The sequence below is a fragment of the Orycteropus afer genome, unplaced genomic scaffold (genome assembly GCF_000298275.1).
Source record: "Orycteropus afer afer isolate SDZICR_OR568_19922 unplaced genomic scaffold, OryAfe1.0 scaffold00032, whole genome shotgun sequence".
NCBI classification, from domain to species: Eukaryota; Metazoa; Chordata; class Mammalia; order Tubulidentata; family Orycteropodidae; genus Orycteropus; species Orycteropus afer.
Window position 1 is genome coordinate 6,220,747 of NW_006921619.1, and position 6,579 is coordinate 6,227,325.

Consider the following 6,579-nt stretch of genomic DNA (forward strand, 5'->3'; position numbering starts at 1 on the left):
TAGACAAGGCTGCTAAACAAGTGCTCTCCCCTAGTCTTGGCCTAGCTTCCTCCCAGGTAAGCATACCTGGGCAGGCCAGAGCAGGACACTCTCCTGTGAGCTCTCAGGCCACAGCCTCTCACTCAGGAGTAGTCACCTGACAGGAGCAGTATTCAGAACCAAGAACTAAGGTGTGCTCTGAGCTCCTTTAAGTTCAAGAGTTTGGGGGTTCCTGGTGAGTCCCCAGAGAATAATCCAGAGGAGGATGGAAGGGGGATGGACTCTTATGAGAAGATTCCTCATCTGCCTCATTATTAGCCTTTTGCTTCAAGGTAAGACAGGGGAAAACAGGAATGCTGTTCTGGATGACAACCAGAAACCTGTCATGCTCTAGATCTGGAGGACATCCAAAATAGACAAGCTAAGTATTTCCTTTCTCCGTAACACCTATGTCTTGGCTTCCTTTTGGGGACAGATGATAAACCATTTACTAATCAGTACACATAGCCCCTCTCTCATTTGGCCTCATAGGCATCTTCCAAATAATCTGCCCTTCCCTTTTACCATTTCTCCAATTCCTCTCTTCTATAATTTCCAACATTTCCAAGATATAATATACCAAGGTATAGTATCTATGAGCAAGATGGCTTAGATATTGTTGACAACAACATAACTACTTTCAAAACTCACTTGAAAAACCCTGTATAGAGATGATGTGGAGAGAAAAGGATAACATTTGCTTCTCCTGGGATATGTTTCTCCCTAGCTTAGAGATGTAAATTATGAATTAAGTAGTATGAGACAATAATAAAAGAGGCTTAGGTATGGACTTGCTGAACTATAAACCAAAACCAAACCCACTTCCATCTAGTTGATTCCGACTCATAGCTACCCTATAGGACAGAGTAGAACTGCCCCTTAGGGTTTTTAAGGCTATAAATCTTTAAGCAAGCAGACTGTCTCATCTTTGTCCTGTAGAGCAGCTGGTGGGTTTGAACCATCAACCTTTTAGTTACCAGCCAAATGCTTTAGCCATTGCACTACCAGATAACCACATGATTGGGGTTAGGGTGTGGGTGAGGAGGACAGAGGATTTTTACATTTCATCTTTCCTCGTCCTTTGTATAGCTCCACATGGTGGGTGATGAATGACATTTCCTCAAGATGAGGATGCTGAAAATGACTCCCACAGATCTTTAAGGAAGTCACTGGATTTGAGAAGCATACAAAGCACAGCACATAGTAGGTCATTAGTAAATCCTCCTTGAATACAAGTCACCATATAGTTTATATTACTCTCCTGTTTACTTCTGTCCAGACTTTTCCTTCCAGAAAATGGGAAAACCTAAAAGTGAGAAGGGAAAATTGAGGGGAAAAAGTTTTTGAGGGAAATTTTGGTCATTGAGTTTGAGGAAGAGCCATAATAAAGCTGGAGAGATAAAAGCATGGTCAGATGAAGGTCAAAAATTTAGGGTTGTAAGTATGGAAGGAGTAGGACTCCCCAGAGTGGCTGTTTGCATACAAATTTGGATAGACTTTCAATGGAAGCAAAAAAAACAGGAAGAAAGGTCTGAGCCCTGACTCATCTCACCACAGCTCCCATCATTTACCTACCAGACCAGCCCACCCTCCTTGGCCCTGGCAGGAAGGGTTTCAGCCTTGGTGAGTCTTGGCCCAGGAGGAGGGGCTCACCTGCTCCTCTCAGTGTCTACATTTTCTCTCTCTTCAGAGAGACTCTCAGGCCAGCCCTGGCACTCCTCTCACTTAGAAAACATAGTGACCCTGCTTCCAACTCACAAACTTTACTCTCTCTACAGGAAGGGCAAACACTTTCACCATCAACTGCACAGGGTTTGACCAGCACGGAGTGGACCCTGCTACCCTCCAGGCTGTGTTTAACCAGAAGGCATTTCAGCCAGTCATCATCAACTTTAGCCTCCCCACTCGTGTCAACATCTCCTTCACCCTTTCTGCCATTTTAGAAGTGCTGAGACCTGGCTCCCTCCATCCTTTCCATAGACTTCTAATGGGGAACAAAGACTCTCTGCCCTGCCAACCCAACATGGCCTTGGTCCACTGGTGAGCAATGGGTTTCCTGAATGGATTTTGCACAAGTTGGAGGTTCATCCTATGGGATGGGGAGACATTCAGGGGAATGCTGTAGTAACATTTCTGTGGGAAACATGAGGATATTCTATGAAAACTACATTCCCAATGAGCTACCATATTGTTTTTTCACCTATATTTTCCATTCAACCTAGATTTTCCTAACCTACCTTAGGACTACAGGAAACAAATAAAGGCAAGGCAAGAGGTAGACTAAGACCTGATTTCATGGCATTAATGATCCTGGATGGGATTTTTTTTTTTTTTTTTGGTCAGGATGTACAACTTCAGCTGCTGACATCATTTCTGTGGCTAAATATGGTATGTGAGATTTGGCTTCTTCCTTCTCTCTCCTTCCCTTTTTTTCTGGCTTTGCTTGCAAAAATCACATTTGTTGACATTGACAGTGCCTGGAGGGACAGACAAATTCAGCCAGAATGAGGCCAATGCTGGTGATAAATAGCTTTCTATTGCTGCCAATCAACTTTGAAAGACTTAGGTGGAAAATACAGGGAGATGGAGGGTGGCACAGTTGGAAGCTACTAAGTAAGCTTCATGGCCCAAATATATCTAGGGTCAAGCTTAAGAGTTTCCTTGAATGGGAAGTGGAAGGCCAATAAGACTGTTAGCTAGAGAAGAGAGACAGTTATCACTGGGAAGTGAAGAAGAATCAGAGTTTTAAAAGGAAAGGAAAGTTTTAAAAGCAATGTTTTAAAAGTTTTAAAAGCAATGTTTTAAAAGCAATGTGTGTAGTATGAGTCTGTGTAAATAAAAACAAATGCTGGAATATCTATTCATTTTTTTTCTGGGCTGGTACACAAGAAACTAATAATAGTGGGACTGAGTTGGGGTGGATCATGGAGGAATAATATTACTTTTTATGTTATACTTTTCTGGAATGGTTAAAGTTTTACCATATACCCATAGTATATGCATTTATTTAAAAATGCATACATACATACATAAATACTTTTAAGGGAATGGAAGGACATGAGAGGATGACCCAAACCAAGTCCAGGTTTCAGCCATAACTCCTCCCTCTGTGCCCTGTGCTCTAGATCTGGGATAACCCATTCATCAGCTGGGATCCAGAGGAATGTGGTGACATCAATAATCTCACTGTGACAACTGAGAACCTGTGGCTCCCAGACATCTTCATTGTGGAATCGTGGGTATCAGGGCTGCAGAAAGCTGGAAGGATGCTCCATCTGCAAAGCACAGGCCAGGGGCAGTGCAGGGCAAACCCATATTCTGGGGCCACTAAACACTTACTCCAGAGAGGAGTAAGATCACAGCTGGTCAACTTCTCCCCTTGTTGTTGTTAGGTGCCATCGAGTCAGCTCCAACTCACAGTGACCCTATGTACAACAGAACAAAACAATGCCTGGTCCTGATCCATCCTCACAATTATTGCTGTGTTTGAGCCAATTGTTGCAGTCACTGTGTCAATTCATCTCATTTATGATCTTCCTCTTTTTTGTTGACTCTCTGCTTCAGCAAGCATATCCTTCTTCAAGAACTGGTCTCTCCTGATAACATATCCAAACTTCTTCCCCTAGGGATGGGAAATGGTAGCCAGAAAAGATGGCAGAGTGATCATCATGAGCAAAATTGGGAAGCCCGAACTGAAGACAAAAACCCAAACTGATATGAAACCCAGTACTTGCCTCCTTCCCTTCTGCCACTTAGATTGGATGTGGATTGTACCCCTGAAGACCTCTCTGCAATTGTGACCAATGATGGTCATGTCAAATAGAACAAACCAATGTGGGTGACCAGCATCTGGTCATGTCAAATATAACAAACCAATGTGGGTGACCTGGACATCTTCTACTTCCCCTTTGACCAACAGAACTGCACACTTACCTTTAGCTCTTTCCTCTACACAGGTGAGTTGCAGTGGGGTTTAGGGATGAGGCAGATGAGATCAACCAGCTGGGCAGCAAAAAAAGCATACATAGGCAAAGCCAATTTTTCAAATACATAAAAATGGACAGTGAGATATTTGCTGACTGGAGAGTATGGATGGTGGGATAGGGGAGCTGAGCTGAGTGGAGAGTAAGGTTTTCCAAGGTGCTAAGGTAGCCCAGAATAAAAAGGGGGACAAGTGAGTAATAAGGAAGTCATTTTATTGGGCAAGATGAAATCCATCACTCTCAGTTCTCCACAGTTAGTGTTGCGCAGATGTATGTTGAATGAATGTTTGTCTCCCCTGCAGTGGACAACATGTTGCTGGGCATGCACAAGGAAGTGTGGAGATAGTAGACACTTCTCATGACATTGTCTGCACAAAAGGAGAGTGGGTGCTCCTGAGCATCAACAAGGCCACCTTGAAGATGTCCGTGCGCTCCAGTCTTTTTGATCAGATCATGTTCTATGTGAACCCAGAGGTTCCTGCATGACCATCTACCCCCCAGACCATCTACTCCCCAATACCTCCCTCTTTGGACCTTTCTGAGTTGCAGGGCCAGAGCTTGTCCCTTCTTCCAAGACCATGGGTACCATAGCCTTCAGAACCTTCCTCTCTCCCAAGTCCCCCAAACCATGCTCCCCTTCCTTGGCCTACCAGCTCTGGTCTAGGTTTTCTTTGGTGTATATAGGGGAGGTTCATTAGTCACATGAAAGCTCCTCCTCATCCAGCCCTAGAAAGAACCTTGGTAGAGTGAGGACACCAAGGAAAGAAGGACCAGAACCACCCCTCAGTCTTCCTTCACCTGACCTAGCTTCACCTGGTTCTCTGCTCTCTCCTTCCCACCAGGTGGCCATCAGACGCAGACCCATCCTCTATATCTTCTGGTGCCCAGTGGCTTTCTGATAGTCATCAATGCCCTTAGCTTCTACCTGCCGGCAGAGAGCAGAAATCGTGCCCCATTCAAGATAACTCTTCTGCTGGGCTACAACATCTTCCTATTCATGACGAATAAACTACTCCCTGCTAGTGGCACCCCACTCATCAGTAGGCCCCCTCCCACTGTTGAAAATGGGAAATAAAAAAGGAGGCAGGTGGGCAGGTGACCTGATGAGGCAGCTGAGGCAGAAGGGAGAAAGAAGGCATCCTTAGAAAGGGACTTCTCTGTGAGAGAGAAAAGTGGGACTTGGTGGTGCCTGTGACTTGCTTCACTCAGGTATGCTCTTTACACTCACCTCAGGTGTCTTCTTTGCCTTGTGTCTGTCCCTGATGGTGGTCAGCCTGCCGGAGACCATCTTCATCACCTACCTGCTGTACCTGGCCAGCACCCAGCCCCTACCCATGTCTCAGTGGCTCCACTCCCTGCTGCTGCACTGCACCAGCCCCAGGAATTGCTGCCCCACTAAGCTCTGGAAAAAGAATATGGGCCGGGCCCTCACCTCCACCCATCTGCCTGGTAAGGGAAGTCAGCGTTGGCCACACTCTGTCTTTGCACTGGACCCAACTCCCCAAATCCCCACTTCTCTAATTCTGTCTTCTTGCCACTTCATGGCTAAGTCTATGTCCTCTCCACAGGCCTGAAGGAGCTGGGAGCCAAAGAGACAGAACTCAAAGGGGGCTCAGGATTGACAAGGGCTCAGCTAGTTGACCTGTGAGTGCAGTTCAGCCACATCATGGACACCCTGCTCTTCTGCATCTACCTGCTCTTCCTGGCCTCCTCCATCATCACGGTCATTGTCCTCTGGAACACCTAGGAGTCCTGATCATGCAAGAGCACCCCTGGTGCTCACTTTCTATTGGCCTCAGTTGACCTCCCCTGACTCTGGTCCTCTGCACCAATATGTATGTTGTTGTTGTTATGTGCCGTCGAGTCGGCCCCGACTCATAGTGACCCCTCCTTGGGTTTCCGAGGCTGTATCACTATGGAAATAGATTGCCCCATCTTCCTTCTGAAGAGTGGCTGGTGGGTTTGAACCACCAGCCTTCTGGTTAGCAGTCAAGTGTCTTACAGTCCCAAATATACCGATGATCCCCCTGTTCCAATCCTCCCTGGGCTCATATAGAATCATCACCAACTGTCCCAGAAGTTAGACTGTATTTCCAAAATGAATTTAGATTATATATGTTTATCTTAGAAATATAATTTTCACTAGAAAAGGAAGACTTCATAATAAGTTATCACAAACATTTACCCAAAAATAACTCTTCTTATTACTGGTATAACAAAAACTCAAACTCACTGCCATCGAGTCGATTCTGACTTATAGCGACTCCATTGCATTTCCAAGGTGGTAAATCTTTGTTGTTGTTATGTGCCATTGAGTCAGACCCGACTCATAGCAACCCCTCCTTGGGTTTCCAAGGCAGTATCACTAGGGAAGTAGATTGCCCAACCTTCCTTCCAAGGAGTGACTGGTGGGTTTGAACCACCAGCCTTCTGGTTAGCAGTCAAGTGCCTTAGGCACTATAGTAGCTGGGAAGTTCAAACCACCGACCTTTGAGTTAACAGCTGGATGCCTTAACCATTGTGCCACCAGAGCTCCTAGTGGGTGAAGGAAGAATAGGAAATGGAGGAAGGGGTTTGC

At 45.5% G+C, this 6,579-nt stretch overlaps 1 pseudogene; it reads left to right on the top strand.

Moving 5' to 3' along the window:
- The first annotated feature begins 244 nt into the window (after nt 1-244).
- Nucleotides 245-5,748, top strand: LOC103192863 (annotated as a pseudogene).
- Nucleotides 5,749-6,579: the final 831 nt, after the last annotated feature.